This window comes from Zosterops lateralis, assembly GCF_965231275.1.
Source record: "Zosterops lateralis genome assembly, chromosome: W".
Taxonomy (NCBI): domain Eukaryota; kingdom Metazoa; phylum Chordata; class Aves; order Passeriformes; family Zosteropidae; genus Zosterops; species Zosterops lateralis.
In genome coordinates, this window is record NC_139801.1 from 21,341,064 (window position 1) to 21,358,100 (window position 17,037).

The window sequence follows — 17,037 nt, forward strand, 5'->3', positions numbered from 1 at the left end:
AGTTTGCGCGCGCTGAGGGCAATTCGGCCCCGCCTGCACTGCTACATCAACTCGATCTTCGCCTCCTGCTCCGCCTTGTGGTCCGCCCCGGCTCGGTGTCACTTGGCTTTGCCCATCCCCGCCCTCGGCTCCACCTGAGTCTCCGCCTATCTCCACGCCCACGGAGCGAGGCGATCGAGACACTTCCGGATCGCTCTCAGTCTGCGCTGACTGCGGAGGAGAGAAGTTCTCCACTTGGGTCACTTGATCAATGACGTCCTGCGGGGTGGGGCTGACGGACGCACGCAACCCGCGAATTGGATGACTCCCGAAACCGTAAAACTTCGCTGTTTTGGGTCTGAGGGATGGGGGAGGGTCTAGTTTTTCCTGCACTGCACCCTCGAAAGCCTGTTCTGCCGAGACAATTTGCAAGGTACGAAGCACCTTTCCCAACACTGTACCAAGCTCCTGCGCGATTTTCCCTTCTTTTTCACCAACTATTACAGTTTTCCAAAGCAAATCACCAATCTCTGTCCACTCGATGGTACTGAACAGCAGAGAAGGCTGTTGTAAATGTCCTTTTTTCCTGGCTCACAGAGCCAACTGCTCCAACTCATTTTCCTCTACTTTTTCACCTCTCTTAGAGAGGATATTTAAAAGCAGCCGCGTTGCCGCGCCCAAGTCTGAATCCATTCTACAGTCTCTTTCTTTTCTCAACACGGCTTACCTTCGCCCACGGGGTGGCGCTGACGCTGACGCTCTTTCGAAGTCAGATGACCTCCTCGCGGCACCAGTCTCTGCTCTTCTTCGCTCTGTCTGTCCCGTGTCAGTCTGAGCCGAATGTCGGTCCAAGCCGATCCGGTCCAAGTCAAGCAAGGAGTCTTCAGAGATCCCTTCGCTTTTAACGAGGATCTCGTGGGGTCTCCTCCGCTTTTAATGAGAGTCCCCGAGAACCCTTATGCATTTAAGCAAGGGCTCACACGTCTAGACGTTTTCCTTTTTCAAATGTTGTGTCGACACAAAATGCATTTAAGCAAGGGTCCCTGTAGATTCGGGCGCCAAATCTAGTGAGGGTACCTAGATAAATAAAAAAGAGACTGGCCAAAGAAATGCAGGTTCTAATCAATGTGATTAACACTGCGCAACTCCTCTATTTCAAGAGAAATGGCATCTTTTATACACTTCTATATAGTTTACAGTTCGGATAGCTCATTCATTGGCACACAGCAAGAGAAAGAATGAAAACACACACTATGTAACTTACAGTTAAGGTGGCTACACATGTGCCTACTAACTACTTTACTCAGTGACCTTTAAATCCCCATTATCTTTCTAAACACCTTAACATCTATTTCCAGCTGCACCACACACCTGATGGAATTTTAGCTGCGCAACAGGCTTCAAGGCCTCACCAAGGCTTCAGGTCAGAACTCAGTCACAGTAGTTCAAACTCTTGATATAAATCACGACCTCCTGATTTAAGAAAATCAGCAACAGAAATCCATCAGTGGGAGGCAGAAATTATTCACAAAAACAAAGTTGTAATGGGGCAAGCATCGTTTTTTATGAGTTGTGAATCAGTATGTGAGATGGGTGAGAGTCAGACTCTGTAAGACAGTTCCAGCAGTCCAGGCTCACATCCTCATGTTGGGAGAGGCAGAAGAATTAGCCTTTGGAGCAGCACAAGTGGTGGCAGCACCATTTGTCTTGCTAAATGATCTTTAAAAAGCAAGAGGCCATGAGATGGTGGAGAAGTTCACTGGCCTGGCTGGCAGTGTTATCTGAACAAGGGTGCTGTTCCTCTGCAGTGTTGGGCACAAGAAGCCCCATCCTGAAAAGCAGGCAAACAGTGGTGACAAGATCCTTACCACAGGGGTAATCCTTCTGCTTGAAGCCAGTTTGGCAGCCTAGAACTTTCTCTATTTTCTGTTTTTTCTGAGCAAGAGAAATTTAGGAGAGAGTGACCATGAGTTTAGTGAAAATAATAACAGCATATAAGACAACAAACCTTAAGGATGAACTACAATTAACAATAATAATGATGTACAGACACTTCTGCTTGTATTTCTTGACCATGATCTATAATGACTGGTTTATTTCTTTCTTCTAATATTACTTCCCATGTTTGAAAATGTCCTTTTCAGAACTTATTGCAGAACTTCTTTTATTTTAGTCCTGTTTTTTCCTAACATTGGAAAAATAATCTTAAATACTCAGGGGGAATATGTGCTTGCTGAGATAAGTTAATTAGAAATTGAAACATGGTCACATATATTTTGATTCTCATTGTGTGCATTCAAAATTAGACTCAATTTCACGATATTTTGCAGCTTCAGAAAAAGTAATTGCTGCTAGTGCATGTTTTCAATGCAAGTCTTAATTGTTTTATATTTTTGCCAGCCTATTGCTATTTAAAAAATAATGGGAACATCTAATATTGGAGGCAAAAGTGGAGATGAAGGGTGATATTTTCTCCTGAGTGTTTTTTGACGTCCTTAATGAGGTAATACAGAATGTCTTTATTCTGGTGTTTTCTCTTTTCAGTATTATTTAGGAGATCTGCATATGTATGTGTGATGTATAATATATGAAAATCATAATGAGGAGATCAGTGCTCTCTAGTCTCTGCCCAAGGCATCATTCACTGTTGCATCTGAGCATCTAACAAATCAATTTGCTTGCCATTCAGTCTGTTGGACTTCTCTGTGCTACATCAAACAACGACTGAAGTTAATAGAGAGGGTCTGATTGATTTTTGCAGGGTTTGGATCCCATCCTGATTTAGTTTTTCTTTCCTGTTACTTTCCCCCTTACTCTGGGATCCCTCACCCAGAAGGAATTGGAAAGCTTTGTATGCAGAGGGAAGAGAGCTGCATTTCAGGGTGTGCCTAAGCCAGCAGTGCTTGCATGGATTTTCAGCAAGGGAGATCTGATGAGGAAGCACTAAGGAAGCCCACAGAAGCTGAGATGGATTTGCTTAATTTCTTCATTTTCTGTCTCTCCTAGCCTGGGATGACTGAGGCTGGTGAGGCTCACAGATTGTGCATGTCAGAGGCTTTTAAATTGGGGTCAGGGCTTTGGGATGTGATGCTGGTGCCAACAAAATGCTATGGGGTGTGGTGGCAGGCAAATACCCCTAACAGCATTCAAATAGGAAAAGCTGTTTGGTTGAAGGACTTGTTAATAAACCTGCTAGCTCTGAGGTTGACAGACATGTCCACCTATTTGGGCTGCCCACTGGTGTAGCTAGGAATTAGTCTTCTGTTGATTGGTGTAGGTTAAAACTTTGTTTAATTGAGAAAATGTGGATCACTCACCTGTCTCAGCCTCTCAAATGGCTTAGGTGATAATTTCTTTTAGTAGAAACAGGAATCAGTATGTCTCATTTTGTGAATTCTTTGGTTACTTTGGGTTCTCAAGACTTCATTGTCTTTTTACCCTTAACAGAGTAAATTGCAATGGCTGGGATCCACTGCCTTAATAGCTTTTGGGGAGGTGTTTCTTTTTCTTTAGATGGCTTGGAAGTTTGAACTGTGTTTTCCACTGTGACAAAAATATACGTACAAGGACACCTTGCAGAAAATGGCAGTGATGCTACTTGGGGTTCAGACTGATGTATTGGTCTGAAGGAGCTGTATGGAGGGCAGTTAGAGGTTTAAATACAGTTTTTATTTGTTAGCTCATTGCGAGTCTACTGAAAATCAGTGGTGTTTGAGTAGTAGCACCTCGTTGTCTCTGTCCAAAACCAAAACAAGGGAGCCCAAAGGCAGAATCAATTCTGTGGCTCTCATGTGAAACTGTTGGAGTAGCTTTTATCTGAGGACATAAGGGAAACATTTGCTCTCTTTGTTTATATGTTTATAAAATATAAGCAGGATAAAGACAAGCAAGGGAACATACAAGTTCTGCTTCCATGCCATGTTTTCCTTTTGAGAAAGTATCTGTGCAGTGATGCTTAGCCAGGATGTAGGTGTGCTCACTGGAAACACTGAGGCAGTGAAAAGACATTTTAACTTTGAATTAGGCTTAAAAAGCTTAATGAGATGTAATAGGCACCGTGCAGACACGTGAATTAATATTAAAGCAACCTATCTTGTTTTCTCAGCTTGTTCTGGAAATGGAATGTGCTTAATAATGAATTGTCCAACTGCCCAGGCAAGCAGTCACACAGAACCAAAAGTATTTTATTTGTCTATGGCTCTGAATTTTTAATGAAAACTCGATTCTATCTCCTATGTGGAACATACTGCCTGAGGAGTTGCTTTGGAGTTTCATACTTCTGTGGAGGAGAATGCTCTGAATACCTGATGATTAAGTCACTTTGTATCTTGCCATACAAGACTGTAAGAGTATAAATTATTCAAGTTTAGTGGATGTTGAGACTTCTGCATTGGTTGTGCTCTGAATATAGAAACTCTGAGGCTTATTCAGCAAAGGAGCATATTTAAAACAACTGTTGGCAACTTGGAGAAATCTTGTTTTTAAAGAGAACGAGAGAGTGTGACTAGTAAAAAAATAACTGAATGAGCACATGGTCTTTAACAAAAGGTGTTTTCTTTGTGCAGCACTTCACTACCAGTGACAAAATCCTGGCGTTAGCATGAGATTTTGAGTTATCCTCCAAGATCTTTAAATGCGTTTTGGGGAAAAGTATTTATAGTTATAAACCAGATTCTGTCACTTTTCCTTGATGTTGTCATCATCTTTATGTGCCAGGGAGCTTCACTGGAGATTAACAGAGGCTGGTGGTGTAGGGAAGTCTGGTCTGGCATTTGTGCAGTGACACAAGGCCTTGTTTTCAAGTCAGCTCAGTACGTGTTGGTTGAAGGTGGCATCCCTCTCCTATGTGTGTGCTTTTTTCCCCTGCTCACTTAGAAGATAATATCCAAATGCATGAGGTTTGACTCCTTCAGGAATTACACTCAGATCATACTTAGATTAGGGAATTTTAAATGCAGATTGAGGGTCGCTATTGTTCAGTGCAGAAAGCTGCTTTGTCTGCCCTGGTACGTGAGGATTTCATTTGGTGCTTCAATAGAAGGTTGTCGGATTGGTCTGTTTGTTGCAAGATCTAGGTTTCACAGAAGGATATTAAATTTTACTGTTTGTTGCAAGGTTTGGGTTCCTGTCACATGAACAGACTTCTTCAGCTTCCACGTATGTAATGGTTTGTGTTTTTATGAGAATTTCTGATGGAATAATGCCTTTCTTGTGCTTTTGTTTCTGAACTCCTCTCTCCTCTCTCTTTTAGTGCTACATTTGCATGGCTACTGTTGAGTACATGAAGAAATTAAGTGTCCATGGAGAAACTGATTTATTTTTTACCATAGACTGGCTTCTTTTCTAAACTGGTCTCTATGGTCAAGTGCCTGATCTGGCTTTTCAGTCATGATGTTAAAGCTGTACAACTTGCCCACTTGATTCACATTTCCTTCTTTCAGGCTTGTGTGGTTGGTTTTCCTGCAGTAATCTATTCTCCATGTGCTGCAGACATGCTGTATATAGCTATGATAACACAGCAGTAAAGAGATCCTGCATATGATGGAAATGGATCCTTTTAATTAATCTGGCATTGCAGTTCGTGTGTTTAAAAATAAAAAGGCCATACAATTTTAGTCACTTGTGCTGCTTTTGGCTCTGCCAGCAGTAACTATAGCTTTTCCTCCATCCACGTGGCCCTGTTGCCCTCCTTGTCATTTTCTAGCAAGTATCAGCTTCCTAACCTCTTGGGTTGTGGTGCTGGTCTGTACCAGCAGAAATTATTGTAAACTACCAATGGGCACATTTGTTGCCATTTCAGGAGTGATGTGATGCCTTCTTCCTTGGGAAGTTTGTGGGTTTGGTCCTTTCCTCAGATGCTGAGGATTAAAGTTGTGTATGTGCACCTACTTATTCTTTTTTAAAATTCTGTTCATGTGTTTTGTAAAGCACAGCTTTTAAAACATTGAAAGAAAATTGACACACTGATGACCAATATAAACAGCGGCTCTTCAAGTAGTGGCTTGAAATGCCCCTGTAACAAATAAATTGTTGTCTGATTAATTTTATCTGAGGGAAGTACTCGAACCCTCCCCATTTTTTGTGTTGCATTGTGCCAGAGCTGCGTCCATGTTAGGTGGAAGATACTCCAGGGCAGACGCAGGGTGGTCCTGGAGCAGAGCATCCTCACATGGGGTCTCTTGTGTGGCCCCTCAGAGTGCCCCAGAGTGTGTGGGGAGGCTCTGGGATGCTGAAATGCGTGGCAGGAGGGGCCCGTGGTGCTGAGGGTTTGCAGCAGGTCTGGAGAACCAGCTGAGCATCACATTCCCCCTGGGCTCAGTCTGGAGCAGGAGCTGGTCTGTGCAGGGAGGGATGAGCAGCCTGACATTTGACACCATTTACCTCTGGGTACCTACAAAGAGGTGAATTCACCTGAATTTGTGTCTGCAGCCTCAGTACCTGTGCAGATGTAACAGCACCTATCTACCCCCTCTGGATTTGCACTCCAGGACACATTTTCTGAAAATTTGGGACCTGCTTATTGATTGGTTTTGACTTACATGTCCCCTGGGTAAAGAATTTATCAGACAATTGCTCTCCTGCAGGGTCTGAGATCCCTTGCTAGCACACCAGTTCTCAAACTGCCTTTTACTGCTGAGAGATGAGTATTTTGGTGGAGTCATTTTCCATCAAGGCTTTTGTTGCTGCTCACCACATAAGAGGGTTGTATCTTACTGATATTTTTCCCAATAAACATCTCAATGAGTAAAAGCATAATTTGGCAGACATCTGCCAGCTCACAGAAAGGATCTGTTTACAAGTAAAGAAAAGTTATTTGTTGACATGGTAATTTTGCAGTATAATATATACTGCAGCCTCAGAGAGCTGCAAGCTATCACGCGTTTAAAAGTAGAAAGGCAGAGAATGTATGGATTGTTGTGGGAAATGCACTTGAAATCAGTTATTTGACATTGAAAACTAAATTAAAATGTCTGGTTTTTACAAAGTCTAGAGACTGCAGTAAAGCAACAGAAGAATTTGACAAGGAGAGATCCAGCTCTTGCTCTCTCACTAGCTTTGACTGGGAAAACGGAGAAGTGCTAGGAAAGCTTTTTCCTTAGTGGTTGTGGCTGGTGGTATTTAGTGTGAAAATTGCTTTTTCCTATCTTCTTTGCCTCTTTTACTTTTCAAATAGCCTTAAAATGGATGGATTTTCTTCATTCCCTTCAGACCTACTGTGCAGCCAGGGCACTGCTCTGCTCCTGTGTGGAGGGACAGCGGTGTGTGTGTGTTTCAGTCCAGCACAGACTGGGCTACAGGTGTGTCATGTCAATGTAACCCTGTGTTTAGAGGCTGTGTCACTGTGTGGGGCACCTTGCCATGCCCAGGTATGTGAGGTGGCACAGATCACCAGCTCTGTCCTGCTCTGTGTGAGGTTACAGTGAGATTTTGTCCCGAACTCGTGTACTCGTGGCAGGGAGCTTGCACAGGACACAGAATGTAAAAAGCTTTTCAAGGACAAAGAGTTTATCCATTGTAAAGCTATTTAGATGGATGGTGGCTGTTTTCTTCTTTATTTTCCTCTCTTCTAAGGCCTGGAGCTGGTGTTTGGCAAGTCACTGGAGCAGTCCAGCACAGTGCCAAGTGTTCTTCTGGCCAGGGTTCACTGCTGACAAAATGACCTTTGTCAAGAGCCTGGAGAATGTGCTCCATAGATGAATTAATAAAAAAAAACAGAATTCACTTCTATCCAGATTATAGTGTAGGTAATTTGGATGACACTGTATCTGTAAACATATGTTAATTACAGAATGTTTGATCACAGATGGCTTAATTGAATTACCCAATAATAAAGACACACATCCTCTTTCATCTTGTTTCAGAGCAGGTAAACATAGATGAATAAATAGTTTCAGAGAGATGCTGTGAGTGATCCAATTAAAACTGATAATTTATTTGTAGGTCTGATTAAGTGACGTGTAAAATTCTTTGAGATTCTGAGAAGATGTTTGTGGCTTGGCAGCAGGAACAGTTTGGTTTTGTAATGAAACCTCTCTCTCTTCTTTGTTAGCCTTTATTCAGAGATGAGATGAAAACTGATTAAATAATTGCATGCCTGATAAAAGTAGGTTTTATTTTTCCACTGAGAAAATAAACTGCTTGAGGGAAAAAGTGTACAACATTTAAAGTTATTAATTTAATTGAATTTGCATGATGAATTCTTGTTCTGTGTATTGCTCATGACACGATGTTTTCAAACATTCAGTAAATAAAACTTTAAGTGAATTGGCCATGTTCAATAAGTTTTTATTCTGTAACTGAATCAGGCTCATTCTGGATGTCTGTATATATATTCTGTCAATATTACATTATTGGCAGAATAGATAAATATTTATTTATAAATAATAAATATTATTTATATAGGTTTTTTTCCTTCTCTAGTATTTGTTTATGGTGGAATTCTGCACATGCTTTCCTGCAAATTATTTTAAAAGACAGGAAATATAAAGACTAGAAAAGTCCTAAAATTGTTGCATAGATGAATTACCTGCTTTGAATTACTTAGTTTTATGACTTTGGAAATGTAATTTTTTTTTTTCAAAATTATGGAATTGCTGAGCATAACAACAAGAAAAGATGGCTGATTGTTTTTATAAAAATAAAGCTTAAATTACGTTTCTGCAAATTTGAAAGAAAATTCAAACCAATCTCAGACTCTGGTAACAGCTTTTACTCAATTTTTTTCTCAGATTTTACTTTTCACATTTACTCTGTGAAAACTTTGTCATAATGGATTTTACTAGTAATTAATTAATTGGAAATTAGGTAGTAGACTTGTAACTTCTGATGAGGAGTATGTAAAGCAAGGCATGATCTCTGCATCCGACAGATTCTTTTAATTTTAGTTCTTCCATGCAGAACTAACTTTAGGAGAGATTAAATAGTTTAGAAAGAACAATAGGAAGTGAATATCATGATTACATCAGCTGCTTTTCCCTCCCTGTTCACATTGTTGGTAAACACAGTGTTTTGTGCTGCATGTGTTGAACTGGGATATTTTTCTCCTCTCGTATCTTTTTGCCCCAGGTTTCACTCCTGTTCATGCTCAAATGCTGAAAGCATAGACTTTGTTGGAAGGTTTCATTTGAGCCTAATTTTTCAAAAAATAATCCCCTGAAGTCTACTTACAAGCCAGCAGCCATGTCCTGGTAGAGGCAAGCAATTATTCACGACAAGAGAAAGTTAATGTAACAAATATAATTGTCATGGTCTGCTTTAACTTCCCCTGTAATTCATTTATGGTGTAGTTCATGTAAAATATATCAGTGTAGATTATTAACAGTCTAAGTATTAGAGAAGGATTAGGTGTATTTTTAGGCACTACTCAGTCATGTTAGACTTTTTCCTAGACTTGTCTGGACAGGAATATGTACACACACTTGAGTTTACTTGTTTTATGTATGTCTTGTGATATGCACAGTAAATATGTCTCAAATACTTAGAAATCCCCCCAAAAGTATGTAAAATACTGTTCTTCCCACACAGAAATTCCAGGGCAGTGTGCCTGTGGGGATGGAGAGTGCTGCTGGGTTTTGTGTGTAGAACAGAGCCCAGTGAATTAATTGCTCTTTCTGTGGCAGAGAGGACACGTGTCAGGAGCTTCCCTGGTGAGTGGATTTGTGGCAGAGAGGGGAAGGTCAGGCTGCCAGTCAGGAGGGAGCAGTGTCACTTGTGCCACCACAGTGAGCATTGCTGCCCTGTGAGTGAGGGAGTAACTTCAGCTCGGGGCAGAAACAGCTGTGGGACACTTACAGAATTCAGTCTCAAACTCCACCTTCTTGGTGTGCTCCAGATGCTCTCAAAAACAAAGCAATTTTTTGTGATTTTACAATATTATTCCTGCAAGAATAGCTGGACTGGAGCTATTTATCATCTGACACTCTAGACTTTGTTTCCATAGAAGGAAATGAAAATGGCCAGGAAGAAGGTTCAGGTCCTCTGCTCATCCCTTGTCTCAGCACCCTTGGCATTCAGCACTTCCACTCCTTCAGGCTTTCACTGCACTGGCAGGAAAGCATCCCTGTGCTACCACAGTAGATTTGGTTTTGCTCTGAAAATTGTCCAAAAAAGATCTCTACAATCACACCTGGTAAAACTTTGGCTGACAAGGACACTGGGAGGTACTGAAGCCTAAGCTCATGTTTAAAAGTTGCATGATTGTAATTCAAAGTGTGTCTGTCCAGAGTCTGCAGGCAGGCTGGCATTGAGTAAGAGAGGGCAGATTTGGGCTCTTTCTCTCCGTGTTGGGGATTCAGAAAGGCTTGATCACTTTCCCTAGAGCCATTCTCAACAAACACAGTTGAAAAGTGGTGGTAATGCAGTCTCGAAGCTGTGTTAGCTCTGGAGTACATGCCCAAGTTAAGGGATTGGTGTGCATTTCTGCAGGGGCTGCTGTGTTGCCCTGGGCTGAAGAGTGCCAGGCCATCACTGTAAAAATGCCTTTGCCTCTCGTGGCACAAACCTTCCACAGTCCATTACTGCAGGTACTTGGAAATTAAAAATTGGAGAAATTTGTTCTGTCAACGTACCAAAACTGTTTTTACCATCTTTTGATGAGTTTGAGTGGATGTCTCATTTCAAGGAGATCTTATGTTCAGACCCATGCCTGCCATGGAGCCTGATTTGCAAACTGGCAAGAATGAAGCCATTTTAATTCTTTCTCTGCTCTCAAAGCACCTCTTTGTTATTTTGTTTTTCCACACTTTATTTCAGTTCTGAGAAGCCTGAAACAGATGATGTTGGTAAGGAGAATATTCTGCTCTGTCAAGTATTATAACCTTATTTTGGTATCAGTGAGTCATCTTGAGGAGGAGGCTAAAATTAATCCTAGCACTATTTTGTCCGACGTCTTCATCTGGAAACTCAAAGCCAATGCAAATTGCAGAGGGGAGGTCACATGGAGATATCAGATGATTACAAGATGATTCTCTTGGGTGCCTTCTCAGCTCTTCAGAATATATCAGGAAAGTGCATAATGAATCCAAACAAAAGCAGGCATACGCTTCGCTGTGCACTTCAGAGAGGCCATAAAACTTATGGTTTACTGACTTCTTTAAAATAAAATGGGGAGTGGGGGAGTGTATCTTTATATGCAGCTGGCATAAATACCGTAGTGTAATTATGAAATCCACCATCTCTGCAACAGGTGATAACAGTGCTGGTACTCCTGATTCCTATGGAGTGGGAGCAGGGGCTGATCTAGCATGTTACATGTGTTCATGCTGCTCCAGCCAAGTGGGAGTTCACTGAGTGTTTCTTGAGCTGACCTACATGAAATGGTTTTAGTGGGTGTGTTTGTGCCAGACTAAAATTCAGGGGTTGGCTTTCAGGGGAAAAGATGCTTTGTGAGGAAATGGCACGTTTGGCAGACACCAAAGAGGAGATTCTGATCTTTCTTCCACTTGGAAATGCAAACAAAACAGGCTGTAGCCATGAGCTCAGGCGTGCTTCAGGCTGCGTGTGCACTCGGACCAGGATCTTACAGCATTTCTGAGCATCATCCCTGTGGACACCACTGTTCCCATAGTGCAGGAGTGTCCTTTCAGAGCAGGCTCTAAGCACCTCAGGAGGACAGTGAGGGTGAGGGGGACAGCAGAGGGTTTGGCGAGGTGAGATCTGGCATTATTTCAGGGAAGTATTTAAACATATGTCTAGCTTGGCACATGAGCAGGTCCTCTGAAGTCAATTGGACTATGCAGTTGCTTAAAATAACATAAGAAGGCAGACCTATTTCTTTCCTTTTTTTTTCACGTGGAACTGCAACCTCTGGGGCTTGTATGTGTGTGTAATCAGGAGCAGAGCAGGCAGAAATACAGTTGTGGCACTCACACCACTTCAGAGTGATTTGAAGCTTTGCCTGCAGTCAGGATCTGCTGCTGGCATTGCTTTCCTGGGACACATTGTGCCACTAATGGCTAAAACAAATCTGGCAGCTTTGGCAGCTCCTGGAGCTGGCTCTTCCCAGGGACTGCTGGTGCAGGAGTTTGGAGAAGCTTGATGAGAAGATGGCCATGAGCAGGAGCTGCAGGGTGTTGGGATGTGCTTTGGGCTGTGTGTGGAGCAGATCACAATGGCTGGGGGGGGGGGTTCCCTGGGGAACTTCTGCTTTTCCCAGCACTCACAGTGATCAACACCCAGCAGTAAACCTGACACGGTGATGTTCCCGAGGGATCTCTCCTTGAGGATTTTCATACCTCCAGGATTCCCAAGGCAGGCTGTGAACTGTTAAGTAGAAAGGCTCAAGTGAAACTGAACTTTCATGCCCTTGGAATGCTCAGTAACACAGAAATGGATGATCTTGAAAATCCTTTTTATACAGGAAAAAAAATGACATAATGCTGTATTGAAAAAAAACATGTTGCTTAAACCCAGAAAGTTTGGTAATAGTTTCCAGTCTTTCCAGTTCAATAGTGATGAGAATCACAAGATGGTTGGAGGAAGGGAATGAAAAAGCAGAATTAGTGATGAATTATTGGGGGCTATTAAGCTCTAGAGGCATTTCCAACACTGTTGATTGTCTGTGTGATGACAGAGTTACAAAAAGATTCGGGCAATGCTGTTCTGTTCTTGCACAGTTTTGCTCATGGTTAATGATGGTGGGAAACTGTCTGAAGTAATGTGGCTGAGTGCAGAATGCTCAGCAGGTCATTGTGGCAGAGGTATTTTTAGCAATACTGACCAGGTAATGTTCCAATTCCTGTCATTCAGACACTTGGCTAGAGATCAACCAGCTTCTCAAGCGTTAAATCCTTTCAAAGATCTCTCCAATAACTTTGAGTTCAGAGTAGCAGTCCTGGCTGTGGTACCCAAGCTTTCAGCTTTCTGAGTAAAGTGCAGAATGGTGCTGTCAGTGTCCTTAGGCCAAAAATACTATTTATCTAGGGAACTGAAGTACTTTGTAGTGGCTTTTTTTAGATGTTGCTTTCTTTTGTTGTGGGTTTGTGTTTTTTCCTTCCTTTTAAATGGGAGAGAAAGCTGCTTCGATTCAGATAAATGCATCACCTGGGTTAATTGCTTTGTGTGGAAATGCACGTGTTTGCATCTGTTTCTCTTCATTTGAGATGAATGGGAGAGCTACAGTCTTGTCAAGTGTACTTTGAGGTAAATATGTATTTGAACTGCAACAGCTAGGAACAGCATGTAAGCAGATTAGTAAAAATACTGAACAGAAATGGCATAATTCCTCCAGAGATGTCAGAGCACACTGTCAAGGTGGTTATTTCACTGCTTCCTTATCTAAACAGGAGTGAGATGCAAAATTGTGTTGTACTGATAGTTGTGGTAGGAATAGGATCTGAGACACCTCTACTGCTCATCTGATTCTTTTACAGCTCCAGGAAACACTGAATGGATGAACTGAAATCCTGGAGGAAACTCGACGTAGAATACTCTTAAAGTATGTTCTAGCATCTAGGACAGGGCAGTGACAAATGCATTGTTACTAAATTCTCATGGAACTTGTAAAGACCACTGTGACCAGGGCTATAGCTGTCTGTAATCCAAAGGAAATGTTCAAATGTTCTGGTTAGATGATGTTTCTAAGAGCTTTCTTTGATTTCTGTTTGTGGAACAATAGCATTTTCTGTTCTCAAAATTTTGCTGAAGAAATAAATCCATATTCCTTCCAAAGGAAGAGTTCAGTAACTAAGCACAGTTGAATGCTGCAGTAGTGCAGTGCTAGGCATAAATCACTTGTAGACTTGGTGGCTAAGTGGTGGCAGATATTATCATTATTGCGTGGGTCCTTTACTGTTTGTGGCTCTTCAGGACTGGGTTTGGTTGTGTTCTTTGCTTGTTTCATCTTTTGCACCACTTAATCTTCCAGAGAGGTTTTTCTGTCTGGGATGATTTCCTTTGACAGCAGTGTGCTCAGCAATGGCATGTTTTGTTTTTTTTTTTTTTTTCCCATAGGCTCAGGAAACAGAAGAGAAGAGGGAGGAGAGATGGGAATTTGAAATCTTTCATTTGAATTGAGCTACTGTGAATTTAGGATCTAGGGCAGAGTGTTAAAAAGAATTAATCATTAATGAACCAATAAGGAGTATTAAAAGACAAATTGGCTGAACCTTCCTGGCCTTTTTCATTTCCTTCTATGGAAACAAAGTCTAGAGTGCCAGATGATAAATAGCTCCAGTCCAGCTATTCTTGCAGGATTAACATTGTAAAATCACAAATAAAGAAAGCATTTGCTTTTAGTGCTTTAACCAAATAAAAGCCTTTCCTTTTGTTCCTGGTTTGTGTACGCAGAGGCAGCCTTGAATAAACATCTACCTTCAGAACAGCCTGCTAATTCCTGCTTTTGCTTCCTTTTCTGCTGTGCATCCAAAGAAATTGATTAATGAGCAAGTATCCTCACAGCAGTTTCTGTCCCTGTGGTCGGGTACCTGCATCTTCAGCACTGCTCAGCCAGAGTTAATCCTCTCCTTGTCCCTCCTGCAGCATCTCTGCCATGGTGTCTTGTCCTCCCTACAGGGCAGGCTGCTCCCCAGCTCTGCTGGGCACTGTCCCCTGCCCACCCTGCTGTGCCAGCTTGTGTGCCAGCACCCAGAGGGACTTTGGGGCAGGTGGCTGCCGGGGCAGGTGGCTGCCAGGGCAGTGGTGATTAGCCTGGGAAAGCAGGAGCTATTGCTGGAAGGACCCACCACAGCTGAGCTAAGGAGTGGGGCCTCCCAGGACAGCTGAGCAGGATTTCCGCTGTTGGATCCTGCTCTCACCAGCAATTGGGATGCACTGGTGAATGGTGCCCACTCCCATATCATGAGTGAGTTGTGCCTTTAGGTGTGGAAATCAAATTGGTTGTACTGCTTTAATCTTGAGACTTGAGATTAAATTAATTGAGATTGAATTAATCAAAATGTTTCAGTGAAAATTCAAGGGTTAAATGCATTTATTTGAAATTTTCACTTTTGATACTGTAAGAATTTTAAATGCAATTCTTGCCAATGCATGAAGCTGCAGCAATGTGTTTAAATGTTCAGTCCTGTGAATTAACTGTTGAGTTTTCTGCACTGAAATGGAGAGGAAGCTGCAGTTGAAAGAAGTGGGTCCAGTGCCTGAACTGAACGTAGAAAACATTTTAACCATGTGAAGGCTTTCATGGTAACCAGCAAATTTGGATTGACTTTGAGTTGCTCAGGCAGGTTATAGAAATATTTATGGTCTCTTTCCTCCTTGCTGTCTGAGCCCCCAGTGGGTGTTTTCCCCTAGCAGAGGGTGCAGGATTTTGGTGGTGTGGAGATGCATTGGCAGTGCTGCTGCAGGCAGCTCTGCCTTGGGCACTCAGACCAGCTCCTGCAGCTCACACGCTCCCGGCTGCACTCAGAGGCAACTAAAATTTTAAACCTTACAAACGTGAATTCTCTCTGGGTCATTCAGGCATCACAAATGTAGGAAGCTCATGAATACCTGTCTCAGAGCATCATTTGATTGAAAGAATAAATTTGAATTTGTGCTGGTTTGCTTTGTACCTGGCGAAACTGTGGGGAGAAACAACACAGGTTGTAGCTGTCTTCTTCCTCTTCCTCCTCCTCCCAGCCCACATGAGCTGTAGCAGAATTCTCAGATGGAGTCTGATGCATTTCCTCATCTCTGAGAGTCAGAAAAGACAAAATAGCTCCTTTCCTTACACCCTAGAAATTTTTTGTCATTATGTTATAAATGCATATTATAAAGCTGGCTTTTCGCAAATATTAAAATTAATACAATATGTATAATTGTATGGTATTATGTTTTATTAATAGAGTTTAGAAAGGTGATGAGTGTATTTTCTGATTGTGACATAGTGTAAGTGGTAAGAGGACTGGGTTTTTTCTTTGTGACGTCTAGACTGACCAAAGCCAAGAATTATGGGGGAGAGGTCATCACCTTATAGCCCTGCAGGAAGGCTGCTAGATTTCTGGTTTTTTAATCAAAATAAAAACAGCCAAGACCCATGTTACCAGACAGAGTGGAGCCACTCACAAATAAATCTATCAAATAAGATGATTTGGGATACTTGAAACTGAAAAGAATGTTTTAACATCTATTGAATATTCAACACAGCGATTCTTAAAGATAGAAATCCAAAAGAGTGAAGTGTGCTGCTGGCTGACTTTATGCCAGGCACCCTTGGCCAAGAAACTTTTGCTTGTTTTGTCTCCTTATTGTCTATTTTTTTTTAATTAGACTTATAAAATTTTAAAAGAGTGTGGCACTCGTTTTTCACAATTATCTACAAGAATGTGAATGCTGTTGCTTCCCACTGAGGAACAGGACAATTCCACTGCTGTGATAAATCAGTGCCTCTGTGACAGTGGAAGCAGTTGGTGATTTAGGAATGTTTTGCATTTTGCCATTTTGATTTCTGCTTATCTTTGGATAGGTGTCAACGTTGTGGTTCTTAAAGATATTGGCTGGGTGCTGTGGAGAGCCATGCTCTGAGCTCAGCTGATTGAGTCAGCAGATCCTTGTGATCCTTAGTGTCTGCCACACGTCATGTGCCTTTCCAGCAAAGGGCCCTTGGTTTCCTGTGCCACGGGTTGGGAACACGGAGCTCTGTCCTGGCGTGGGGGAGACACGTGGCTCCAAGGTGAGCCTGCACAGGTGAGCCTGCAGTTTTCTGAGTGAACTTGCTCAGGTGGAGAACCAATTTAAAAAGCTGAAAAGGGCTCAGTGAAGCACTTACTAGTTTGCAGCGATGTGTGTCAGAGCGACTCAGGAGATCCTGGTGTTCCTCAGAGTTCTGTGTTCTCATCAAGGGTAGGAAGTATGGTTAACTGCAAATAGGATTGAGCTTTTATGGTAGGACTTGATCTTTTGCCCTTTGAGGGTGCACATGTGAAATGGGAGATCTGGCAATGGCAACAAGCTGATACTAAAATGTGCTTCTGAATGCTGCTCATTATTCTTGTTGAAAGAAAGAAAGGCAGCAGATGCAACCCTACAAGTTGAAATTGCATTTACTGTTACCTTAAAAATGTGTGTTAATCCTTCCCTGTGCAGCCTTTTACACATCCGAATGATAATCTGAGCTCAAAGCTT

At 42.1% G+C, this 17,037-nt stretch overlaps 1 protein-coding gene across 5 annotated transcripts in view; it reads left to right on the top strand.

Moving 5' to 3' along the window:
* Positions 1-17,037, top strand: part of LOC310922231 (fibroblast growth factor 13) — a gene marked incomplete at its 5' end in the record, with an annotated part of 329,490 nt that overhangs the window by 37,657 nt on the left and 274,796 nt on the right. The window contains one exon of one of the 5 annotated variants that reach the window (XM_083882687.1): positions 309-412. The exons of 3 other annotated variants lie outside the window; for them this stretch is intronic. Of the gene's footprint in view, positions 1-308; positions 413-16,534; positions 16,600-17,037 lie in introns of those variants that run through there. One more of the 5 variants, XM_083882688.1, reaches the window with a different exon arrangement.